The sequence below is a fragment of the Sapajus apella genome, unplaced genomic scaffold (assembly GCF_009761245.1).
Source record: "Sapajus apella isolate SASKATOON/1434 unplaced genomic scaffold, GSC_monkey_1.0 scaffold38, whole genome shotgun sequence".
Classification (NCBI taxonomy): domain Eukaryota; kingdom Metazoa; phylum Chordata; class Mammalia; order Primates; family Cebidae; genus Sapajus; species Sapajus apella.
The window spans coordinates 13,723,937-13,736,930 of NW_022436978.1; the positions used below are offsets into that span (position 1 = coordinate 13,723,937).

General features: G+C 44.6%; 1 long non-coding RNA gene across 1 annotated transcript in view; it reads left to right on the forward strand.

The window, feature by feature from the left end:
• The first annotated feature begins 2,898 nt into the window (after positions 1–2,898).
• The window catches only part of LOC116564879, a 35,468-nt gene continuing 25,372 nt past the window's right edge, over positions 2,899–12,994 (forward strand). The window contains exon 1 of the long non-coding RNA XR_004275143.1: positions 2,899–3,559. This is a non-coding gene — a long non-coding RNA (uncharacterized LOC116564879). The remainder of the gene's footprint in view (positions 3,560–12,994) is intronic.

The following is a 12,994-nucleotide window of genomic DNA, read 5'->3' on the forward strand; positions in this document are numbered from 1 at the left end:
GGATAACTGATGATCCATACCTCATGTAGATGTCTGTGGATTCATTAGGACTAGGCTGCAATACACATTTGGTTCTGTAGAACTAGGCACAATCCATTAATAATTCATAAAAGACACCTGAGCATTACAAAGGGAAGTGGTCTGCCATTGTCAGATGGAAGGAACCTCCTTTCGCATGGTGGGAGGAGGATTCAAAGTTTTGCAGTCCATCATGTGCCCAGTGACCCTGCCTGAAGTCACTTAACCTCTCTCAGACCCACTATACTCAACTGTAAACCGAAGAATATGGCGCAGAGCAAGATTAACTTTTCCTCTAGCCCTAATATTCTCACACTCTGTCAGTTACTTCAATTTAGGACTCCATCATGGATCACCTGCACTTCCCAGTGATAGAGACCCCATAGCAGCTGAGAGTCACCAGCGAGAAAATCAAAGAAGCTAATGACAATGTAACTGAAAGGAGGAAAGGACTATGGATTTCTCTTTAAGCATTGACTATCTGGTCTAGAAATATTACCATGTAAAGATACACTAGGATCTCTTAATGTTGAGTAAGCTTTCCAGTCAATGTTTTGGAAGCATTCCAGGTTTCCTGTCTCTCTTCCGTCCTGGGGTGAGCATCCTTCTATGGACTCAATCTACAGACATGTATTGACAAGCTGTAATGAAAAGCCAGGATATGTGGATCCAGGCCAGGATTTATGGCCAGTTTTTTTTTTTTTTTTTCTTTTTTTTATGATTGCTCTTTATTTAATCTCACTTTTTCTGGGTATGGAAGCATGGAAAAGAGCAATCATCCCTGGTCGGGGAGTTGCAGAGGCCTGTTGCTGGCTGGCTATTTTAGCCTCGGCCTTGGTGGTTCCACTGAGCCTTCGTTTCCTTCTCTGTAAGACAAAGGGGTTGGTTAGATGCTCTTTACAGTTCATTTAATTGCTAGTATTCCACTCTTCGGCTCTCCTGGGTTTTCAGAGCAGAGTCTCTGAAGGAAGCATCCTTGACCAAGCTCACAGCCCAGAGATCCCCATTCCTTTTCCCTCAGGGGCTCCGGCACAGGAATCGTGTGGAATCTATTTGCAACTGGAATCTGTTCATTGCAGTAAGTATATGTGTTCCAATAATTTTCTAACAGCTTGTAATAAATAAAGCCAAAGGCATTCCTCAAGGAACTGCAATTAAAGATTCATCCGTGATAGGGGGTAGAGGTAGAAGGGGACCTGGAGGAGGGAGATGAGGCTTTCTCTTGAAATCCTGCTAAGCACAAGAGCTACAACTCTGGTACCCTGGAACTGCTGAGCTGACAATGTTTTAATGCCATCGCCACTTGCTAGTCTCAGTTTAATATGTTCCCTGAAGGAATCCTGCGTCTGTGGAGACAGACATAAGCTGACACATTCACAGAGGGTTCTCTTTAAAATGAGCCTAATGAGTTGACTGTCACTTCAGAAGGGTTGGAAATTACTCCGTGGATGAAAGAGTTAAATTTCACCAGCTTGAGCTGCGCAGTGGGCAAGCCCCAGCTGAACATTTGAGGAGTGAACACACAGAAATAGGCAAAGTTCTTCAGGTTCAAAGGCTTGTTTTGGAAAAGAATCCAAAAAGTTCAGATGCTTTTGCTGAAGCTTATCTGATTTATTCAAGCTGCGGATGGGAGAGTGCAGAGGCGTTTGCGGAGCTAACCAAACGTAAGATGTGTTCTTGCTTTGCTCTTGCTACCTTTGCCTTTCAGCTTATGCGTGTTTTGAAAGGAAATCTAACTCATGTGTTTCACATCCTTGGCATTGGAATGCATGAAGGTGCTGGCTGATCATCGGGCAGCTCCATGACCAGGTGGCGGGTAAGCAGTATGGAAATCATCTGGACAGAAATGTACCAAAGAATGGAGAAGATCAGTCATTTCCTCAAGTACAGGCAGAGAACAAGGCAGGAAAATGCGGGTCTTCAGGAAGGAGTAGCAAAGTGACGAGATACCACATAGCCTGTGATCCTGTGTACAGCTTGGAAGACGTGCATAAAAACCAAATCTGGAATTAGAACACATAAGCTGGAATTACTTGAGCAGCCATAGTCTCAGTTCCTTCACCTGCGAAATGGATATTTTGATCAACAGTCTCTACTTCATGCAGTTGAGAATACTAAATGAAATAATGTTGATAAAAGTTCTTCGTTCTGTGCTTGGTGCAAAAAAAGACACTGAATAAATATTTATTTTTTAATGTTTAATTTAAGTAAGACTTAATGCAAATCCTGGTTCCTTTGTGTGTTCCCTAAACTGGTTTACCCTGTCTCCGACCCACAAATTCTCATTGTCACTCTGAGAGCAGCAAGGAGTACATTATCTCTGGAAAACAATATAAATTGGCTCACATATTTTTTTCCACGCTAAACAGCATGATTTCAAAATGCTGGAAAAAGCCAGAGCCAAAGTAAATTCCTCCAACCTTTCTGTCTCTCTTTCTCTCTCTCTCTCTCTCTCTCTCAGACACACACACATACACACACACACACACATACACACATGAACTTTTAAACCTTGCAAATCAGACAAGTGAAAAAAAAAAAGAAAAGAAAGAAAGAAAAAGCCCAGCCTCCCATTGCTTCACATCGTATATAGATCGAGTTCACTTCACAAACACAAGGTGCACTGTCAGAAGTGCCTTCGGCAAAGTTTGTACTTTGCTTGAATTCTAACTTTTGTTTACCGAGGTAATAAACCAGTCCCCTGCTGCACCAGGTGTAAAGCTATTATGAAAAGGCATATTTGTATTTCACCCCACCTCAGATGTACGGTATGTGGGACATCCTGCACTGTAAGAGCAGCCTGGGTTTATTTACAGAGAGAGGCACCCAAGTGCAGAGGGGAGTGTCTCCAGGGTGGAAAAGGCTGAGCCCCTGTGAAGAACCGCTCATGTCATCTTCCTCTTTCCCTTCAGCCACCTGCCCCCTCAGACAACAGCGCCTGCCCTCTTTGCAGTGGCAAATGATCCAGCCTGCCAGCGACTCTGCAGGGGCCTTTGCAGTCTGCGCAGGCGAGTTGCGTCTTCCTGAGTTTTTTTGTCCTGAACTTTTCTACCTGTTATTGACAAGCCTCATACAGCTAGATTAGAGTGGGCAAATGCAGCAGCCGAGGACACGATCCCTACCCTGTGCCTGAAAGTCTCCACAAGCTTTTCTTCCCCTTTCTTACAGGAACTGGTCATACGCTGATGGGTTATCTGAGGCCTGAGATGGGTGGGAGGAAACTTTCACCCAAATCTCTGCCTGAGCGAAATGGCCTGGAACTCACTCTAAATCATCTACTGAAATCCTGGCACAGAAAGAATGTATGGAAAAGGGCAGAATTCGAATGCCAGGGCCATTAGCCTGGGCAAGTAGGAGAGCTTCGAAGGGGGTCCCTGCACCGTTGTGGATTCCAGGCGAGTCTGGCAGACCACCCAGAAACTTGCATAAGGCACACGGCAGCAGCAGCAGCGGCATCCCAGCTCGACACGTCGGCTGCATGACCAGGCAATTTTCTTGGTCCTCAGCCGGAGCCTGGAGCCTCCCATTTGTCTCCTGGGAGGTAATGTCAATTTCTTTAGAACTTTGGGTTCTCATAGTTCCTAATCCCGTACTAGGTGCAGAAGTTTCAGCCCGGGGACTAGCCCATCTTAGGCACTCAATAAGTATTCTGAAACAATGAATTAGGCCAGGCATGGTGGCTCACACCTGTAATCCCAGCACTTTGGGAGGCTGAGGTGGGTGGATCACTTGAGGTTAGGAGTTCAAGACCAGCCTGGCCAACATGGTGAAACCCTGGCTCTACTAAACATACAAAAATTAGCTGGGCATGGTGGCAGGCACCTGTAGTCCCAGCTACCTGGGAGGCTGAGGCAGGAAAATCTCTTGAATCTGGTAGGCAGAGGTTGCAGTGAGCTGAGATCGTGCCACTGCACTCCAGCCTGGGTGACAGTGGGAGACTCCGTCTCAAGAAAACAAAACAATGAATTAATTCTAGCTTTATCACTTAAAAAAGTAAAATTTTGAGCAAGATACCTCTGTGAGCTCATATTTATTATGCGTAAAATGGGAATTATAAAAGTAATTACCTTTCAGAGTTGTTACAAATAAAAACCAGGCGAAGTGTTCTTGGTAAGCTTGCAAGAGTGGCACCAACATTGGTGGCTGCAGTCACGTGGAACACCTTCTCATACTCGTGCATCGTGACCATGCTTTGCCAGTCATTGCCTCCCTTATATTGCCTAGAAACCCAATGCAACATACATCCATTGAAAAATTGCTGAGGTTTAGGTAAAGTGGAAAGCACAGAGTACAGAGATTGGTAAAACATCTTTGTCCTCAGGGAGCTTACTAAATGAAGAGCGAGTGTTGGGAAAAGCCATTTCATCACTGAACATGTCATTATTGTGTGTAATAGTCAGTCATTCAATCACTATTCATTGCAGAATAATGATGGACCAGGTACTGTTCTTGGCATTGGGAATTTTTACTTAGGGTAGCCTCATGTAATGAGTCAACACAGAACCTATTTCTTGCTCACATAACAGTCCTGGATGAGAATGTAGGTTGCTGGGGCAACTCTCCTTCACTTAGTCATTCAAGAGGCCAGGTTTTTTTCATCATGAGCCTCTACCATTCCCTGGGGCCTTGTCATCATCTAGTCGGAGGGGGGATCATGCTGGAGTGTGCATGGGAGGTTTTCACAGCCAGGCCTGGAAGTGCCACATATATTTCTACACATGTTCCATTAGCTGGAACTCAGCCACACCTAACTACAAAGGAGTCTGAAATGAGCCCTGCTCTATTTTCAAGAAAAAGAAAAAATTTTGGTGAACGTTTAACTGACTGATGCAAGGATATAGCAAATAATAAGATTGTGCTCCTATCCTCAAAGTGTTTGCAGGTTTGGGAAGTTTATGCTAAATAAATAAACACGTAATCAAGATCATCTCAGGTACTATGAAGAAAATAAAATTAGGAAATGTGATTGTCATTTAGGTAAAGGGGGCCTTTCTTAGATGGAGAAAGTGGTCATCTGACTAAATAGAAGTCAAGCTGACACCCAAATGATGAATAGTTATCAGTTAAGAGAGAGCGAAGAGGAGAGGAGTCCAGCAGAATCTACAAGTGCAGGGCCATGAGGTGGGACTTGCCTGGCACGTTGGTAGCAAAGCAAGGCCAGCATGGTGTGTGAATGAGGGCGGAACACACGGAATCAGAGTGGGAAGCTGCGGAAGGGCCACATGATGGAGGACCTTAGAAACCATGGCAAAACCTTGGATTTTAAACAATAAATTATATTTCAAGATTCATGGCTACCAGTGCAGAAAAGGAGTATACGCCAGTCTGGCAGGAGGGAGAACCATGCTGAAGTGTGCATGGGAGGTTTTCACAGCCAGGCCTGGAAGTGACACATGTATGTCCCCTCATGTTCCTTTAGCTGGAGCTCAGTCACACCTAACTAAAAAGGAACGAATGAATCTATTCTCAGATACATTAATCCATTCATTGCTCTTCCCTGGCTCTGCTTGCAACCACGGAGGGATGACCCTTGTGTATCCCAACTACCCGTATCAGCTGGCTTCCCGCTGGGCACAGCCAGTGGGAGACATAGTCAGGAGACAGGAGGCCAGGAGGCAGGAAGAAGCTGGGTTTATTTATCTTCTTTTCTACCTCTGCCAGCGCCTCTGGCTGGTTCTATCCCCACCCATAGTTCCTACTGGACAGGCTCACCATGGTCCAGCTTCTACCAGGTGACCCTGGCTTCTGGATTCCAGTAACATGACCTCCTTTCTTTATCTCTCTGGCCTAGTCTATCAGCACCAGCATAATAACATCTGCTATTGCTAATGTCTGGGTTAGCTTCTCAGCTTCTTCCACCACCTGTGTAGCCAGTGACCTACATTAAACGCCCTCTGCTTAGACACTTGGAGTAGCTTCAGTTTCCCTAGTGGGACCCTGATGACTGATACAAATTACAGAGCTCTTGCTGTGAGAATGCCGTCTCAGCGCCAGGTATCGGCCCTGGCACATAGGAGGTCTACAGTGAATGCACTGCTGATGGAACAACACAGATTTATTCTCTTGCAGTTCTGGAGGTCAGAAATCTAAAATGAGTTTCATTAGGCTAAAATCAAGAAATCCGTAGGGAAGAATCTGCTTTCTTGCCTTTTCCGGGTTGTAAAGCCTGCCTGCTCTCCTTGGTTTCTGGCCCCTGCCTCCATCTTCCAAACCAGCAATGGCAGGCTGAGTCTTTCTCAAGATACCACCACTCTAGTTCTGACTCTTCTGCTTCCCTCTTTCCCACTTATGGGTCTTTGTGATTACGCTGGGGGCACATGAATAACCCTAGATCATTTTTCCATTTTATAGTCAGCGGCAGCAAGCTTAATTTCATCTGCACCCTAAATTCTCCATTGCCATGCAATGTAACATATTCACAGTTTTGGGGCATTAGGACGTGGACAGGACATGGACATTTTTGTAGGGTCATTATTCTGTCTGTAGAATGGTGACTGAGTAAATAAGTCCGAATGGGAGAGGGGAGGCTATGAGGGTTTGCTAAGGAGACAACAGCAGAATGCCTTATACTACACATAGTAAGAACTCAATTCCTGCGAGTTGAAATGAACATAGAGGCATAGAGGTACTTCGAAGAGGGCATGTGGGTCCCCTGGCTTAGAGGTTCTTTCTAGGATGCTTGAAACGCCACTTGCAGTAGCACACCCCTGAGAGGGTACTCTTGTCTGCTTCGCCTGGAAGGCAATGCTGGGACACAGCTCCTGTTAGTCTCTCACCCAGGATGGCACGTAGGTTTCTTGTTTTCCCAAAGAAAGGTTCCCTTCGGAGAGGGGAGTGGGTGAAGGCAAACTGTTGGCTGCAGCACGTGAGGCCCATCAGTTCCAATTCAGGGACAACTGGAGTTGATGCAGGCGTTCCATCCAAATGTAATCAAACGCCTCCTGTTGCCAGACGATGTGCTATTCAGTGGGGGGCTGGTGAGGGTTGTTGTGAATCCGAGATGCCTTCTGTAACTTTATCAGATGGGTACTGGGAGGAGAGGAAGGAGAGCAGACAGGGAAATTCACTTCGCTGGTAAATAAACTTCCAAACTAGCAGATTCCTGAAAAACTCTTGAAGCTGCCTGCTGGGGAGAAGATCCACAATGAGACCGTGGGTGGTGAACACTCAGGTGGGAGGATCTGTGGCAGTGTAAGCCCGTGGGGCAGCACACACACGGCACGAGATCTCGAGGAAAATCCTAGATCCCACTCCTCCTCTTCTTCATGTGTTGTGGGGTGGGCTGGGAGTGAGCTTGAAGAGGACAGAGTTTCAGTAAGTATAGAATGGCTTTCTCTATTTTAAGCAAGATTTTATGGAAATGACTTTCTTTAAACTGCTTCATTTGAACTGGAATTCCCCCACCCACCCCTCCCACGCTTCCTGCTCACCCCCAGCACCCTAGGGCAGAACAAGATAAGGAAGTCCTTGCCAGGTCTGATCTTGGAATAAGGTGAGCCCTGCCTTTAGGAGCCTGGGACCGGGGTTAAAGTCTTAGTCGCTACACCGCCGATACCTGCAGACTCTGATTTCTATGTTTCTGAGCTTTTCCCATCACTGTTGGATACTGAGGACATCTTTGGGAAATCTTTGGGATGGAGGCCTGTTAAGGGAGTGTGTCTCAGTGGAGCATCTCCAACTCCTGTTGTCAATTTGAGAGCATTCTTTAGAAAGAGTTGTACTATATAATTTTGCTTACGTAGCTGCCCTGAGGTAGTATAACTATCTTTTATCAGCACAGATACATTGAATTAGGGATGTATTTCCTTCTCACAGCAATTTTTGGTTCCTGAGAACCTTATAGGATCAAGGACTATGAACTCACTCCAAATGCACAACGGTAGGCATAGGACTCCCCTGGAAGGATTTTGGAGACATTTAAGAGAACATCCGGTTGTGGGTGGAGGGGCGAGAGAGAAACTGGCTTTTTTTGCCTACCCTTTTGTGCCTTTTGAATTTCGTACCTTATGTGTGTTATCTGTATAAAAATAAACAAAATATATTTTGTAACATACAGAATCATTATGATTTCAGCTACGTAAAATCAGACATATACAACAAGGAAGCAATGAAATTTAAATAGCACTCAACTCATGTAATGAGATTGTTTCTCTTATCTTTTCTTTTAGATATTTTTTACATCTTCCTCAATGAATAATAATAATAAATACGTAGAGCTTTTTCAACAATTTTATAAACTGCATTTTAAATTTGATTTTTCTTTAAGTTCTGGGATACATGTGCAGAACATGCAGGTTTGTTACAGAGGTTCACATGTGCCATGCTGGTCTGCTGCACCCATCAACCCTTCATCTACATTAGCTATTTGTCCCAATGCTATCCCTCCCCTTGTCTCCCTCCTCCCGACAGATACCAGTATGTGATGTTCCCCTCCATGTGTCCATGCGTTCTCATTGTTCAGCTCCCACTTATGAGTGAGAACATGTGGTGTTTGGTTTTTTGTTCCTGTGTTAATAAAGTGCATTTTTTAAACAATCAGAAAGCACAGTGTTTTCATATGCCACTGCTACATTAATCTATAGATCAGGGCCCAAGCTGACATGGCAGTCCCCACCCATAGGCCTTTTTCCTTTTCCAGTGTCTTTTCAGTTTGCCGGTGAGTGGGCTGTTTCTAGGTCTAATTCGTGGATCTCTTGTTGTTCACTCAGTCATAGCGAAACATCGTGAGTACATCACCCTTCGTGATACTTAGGTTTCAGCGGCTAGGTTTCGGTTCAGATAATCTCCTTGTTATCATAATCATATCTGCCGTCATCCATCACCGTCACCCACTGTCAGCATGCTCTTCTCAGTTCAGTGCCATATGCATTTTTTAAGCACCTGCAAACCTTGGGCCCCTCATTGAGCCATGTGCTATGGGGCATGCGGAGGTGAATCCAAACTGTTCCACCCACCAAGATGCTCAGTCTCGGATAGGGGACAGCATATATTGGGTTAGCTTTGACTGGAGCCAGAGAGTGGTGAGCACTTTCACAGATATCATGATGTATTATGATTATCAGGTGGGAGAAACAGGAAATACCTTTAAAAGGCAGCATAGGGTAGAATGACTGATGGGAGGAACAGGGAGGAAACTTTCCTTTTTTTACATTTTCTGAACTCTTCACCTTGCTTCTCTCTATGTCCTTTATCACAATCTGCAATGTGTTATGTCCTTGTCTTGAGCCTTTCTTACCTACTACGACCCAAGTGAGTGTGCAGTGTGATAGAGATACCAGCAAAATGCTATGGGGCTTAGAGGAAGTGGAGATTAATTCCACTCTGGAGGCAGAATTCTTTGGGGAGGTAGCATTTGAACAGACTTCGAGGGACAGATGGCATTTAGATAGCAGAAAGTGAAGGAAGAGTGAGCTAAAAGAAAGGGGGAGGGCAAAGGGAAGTGGGTTGCCGTGCAGTGATGCACTTTTTGGAACTTCAGACTCCATAGCTGCAATGTGAAGATGATAGTAACACTGGCCGCAGAGGTTGCGATGAGGATCAAGCAGTGCACCCAACAGCACAGCTAATATTTACATCACACCCACTGGGTGCCCACAGTCACATAGCTAGCAGGAGCAGGGCCAAGAGACACATCCAGGGCTGGGAAGGGAAGCCCCTGACTGCTTTTCTGTAGCACCCACAAAGGGTAAAAAAGTCGTCCATGAACCGCTTTTACAAGTGTAAATCATACTATTCCTTCTAACCTAAGCTTGATGCTTGGACCCTGGGGATTTCTGATCTAAAATTCCAGTTTGTTTCTGAGCTTACTGGATAGTCACTAGCCTGCTGACCTGGTGTCTAGTCTGATTTCCAGGCTGTTACTCTAGATGTGAACACCCTCAGAACTCAAGAGTGAGGTTCAAACCCAAGGACCCAGCCTGATTTGGCCTGCTTGAGGAGTGGGGAGAGCCACTCACCCTCGGTCTGACTGTGACCAGAGCTCCTTGACTTCCTTTCTGAGGAAACCATCAGCATCCAGAAGCCCGTCTTAGTTCTAAAGTTCTCAGCTGCTGGAGACATAAGCCACTTAGACATCTTCCAGGTTGATGGCCTTGTTGAAGAGAAGAAAGCAGAGGGCCAATTTACTTCCAGGTATGTGAACAGTCAAATAAAACATTCTTGCCTTTGCTTAATACCATGATGTCTTCTGTGTAGGAGACTCATTTTTACTGGAGAAATGCAAGTTAACTCATAGCCCAGTAGAATCAAGTTTTGCAGCTGGTGTCACGGTAGTATTCCCTGAGAATGTTCTCCATTGTTTGTTTTGAATATCGCCATGGTGGCATCTGCGATGTCACCATTACCATGATTGACAGAAAAGTTGTCCTGGAATAAAAGTTCCTTTTCTTTGGTCTCTCAGGAAAAAGAAAAATCTTTAGAGTGATACCACATTTGTCCTGTGCCTTTTAGCTTATAGCATCTTTCACATAAATCACTTTTGTTCTCCTAACAACCTTGTGGTGATATCTGTGTGTGAGAGGGGGAATGACATGAAGAAGCCTCGTGGAGGAGAGGAATTGTATCCTCTAGATTCACAGGGTCCCTGAGGCTCAGAGAGATCAAGCAATATGATGAAGGTCACACAGCCCATCAAGGATAACGCAGGAACTCAGATGCCGGTTTCCTGCCTCCAGACTTCATGCACTTCTAACTTTCTTGAGCTCCCGGGGAGCTCATATCCTTAGGTCAACAGAAATGGAGGGAGCCTCTATGTTTGGTTTCTATACCTTTCCAAGTCCATGCTCAGCTACAGTCTTCTAAGGAATCCATCAATTTTGGTTGGAAATGCAACAGAAGCACTGTTTCTCAATCGGAGGCAATTTTGCCCCTGGAGGACATTTAACAGATGTCTGGGGACATCTAGGGTTGTCACAACTGGGCAGAGGGGAGTGGATGTCCCTAGGATTTAGTGGGTAAAGGTTAGAGATTTTACAAAACATCCTACAATGCACAGGACAGCCACCACCCCCACCCCCAATAACAAAAAATTATTCAGGCCAAAATGTCTAGAGTGCCGAGGTAGGGAAACTGTGTTGGAAGAGAAAAACAAAAAAGAAGAAAACATAAACAAAAAAAACCCTACCTCTAACCCTACCTCAAATTCCCAGATTGCCATGCCCTTAGAAAGCTTTTCATAACGTCTCATTTCTAAAACCAACTATAGATGTTCTGTGAGCACGTTTTCCTCCTATCATAATGAAGATCTGTTAAACATGTCAGAGCTGGAAGGGGAAACTGAGGCCCAGAGAAAAGTGGTGACAGCTCAGGGTCACCCAGCAAATAAGTGATGGAGAAAGAACAGGCCCATTCTCCTGCTGTAAGGAGAATGCATTTTCTACTTCATCATGCTAAACTCCCTGCTCACTAGCTCTGCGTCAAGCCATTTTCTGACTCACTGATTCAATAAATGTTGTGATCTGAATATGCTCACTGACACAGACTTGCTATAGCTTATTCTTATACAAAAATGAGATGTGAAAAAAAAAAAAACAACAATAGTAAGAGAGGTAAAGAAACCCAATACAATGTGAGAACCTCGTTGATTCTGCCTCAGCTCCCTTGATGTCTTTAGACCCCCACCCACGGCACAGCGGCTGGACGGAGTGGCTTGTAGCCTCTTTTTGAAGAGATGAAAGGTGAAAGCTCTCAACTGGAAACTAAACTGATGTCACTGAAGCCCTCAAGTTTCCTTGCAGGAGGCACATTACTGAAAATACCCAAGTTTCTTGGAACTTCGATTTTTTTCTTATTTGATTTTCATAGCTTGTTCTGTTGGTTTAATGTTTGTTTTTCACTCAGCCAGTCAGTGAAACTGGGTTGGTCAGTGAACTTTCTAGGGACTGAAGGTTTCACTTTCAGGATCTAAAAGTTTTAGTTTGGGCTTTTAAAGCCTTCATTAAGACAATTAGGGTTTAGCGTTCTAGGCCAAGAGTGAATTTAAAATTACATGCATGCAAGAATTGCTTAGAGAGCATTTACCGAATAGGTTAATTTCTACAAAATATTTATCCAACATATGCTCTGTATTAGACTCTGCCACAGGCAACAGAGAAACAGCCCTGAGCAAGACCAGGATGCTTTCTTTCCTCGATCCCGACAGCCTAGCCGGGGAAGTTAATCAGTAAATAGTTCTCATCTGCCCCTCCAAAAAAAAAAAAAAAAAAAATCCCTTAACTCACTCTACAGATGACTGAGTTCAAATTTTATTCTCGTACTAGAATACCCTTACCGTTTTTTCTTTGTCAAATTCCTATTCAGTTTTTGGGGATAAGAGCAAATGTCAACTCTCAAAAACACTTTAGAAATCTCTCTAGGTAATCAGGAAATGCTTGTTCAGTACATCTTCAACCTCTTCTCCAAATGGTTACAAAACCATTCGGCATGCATTGCAGCCCCGGTGTAGGCTGATCATGAAGAGACAGCCTTGTTTAAACCTAAACTGTATCACCTGCCGGTGTCTTGAGTAGATTGCGTAGACTCTCTGAGCCCAGCTTCATCACCCATTGTGAGGATAAGGTATCGCACAGCCTGTGCAGTACCTAGCATATGGCAATTGCCCAGTACAGAGTTGGCTTAAGTGTCAGGCACTAAGCTCTCTGTGCTGCAGAGGATCCCCAAATCCAAAAATTCAAGTGACACGGGCACTTCTCCCACAGAGCTCATAACATAGCAAGTAGAAAGCTTCACAAAACGTTGGCAAAAGATAGACCACAGCATGTTAGAACATTTATTAGAAGAAGGATTGGGGAGCAGATGAACATTAATTCTGCATGGTGGAGCTGATTATCTGCAAAGTTTCTCAGAAAGGATAGAATTTAAGCTAGAGCACGAAAAGAGGATCTTTGAGGCAAGCCCTGCAGGCAGAGGAGGGGAAAAAGTATACTGGGCATGCCCAGAGGAGGAAGTGGCTTACCCCACAAAAGGCAGTGAATGTCAG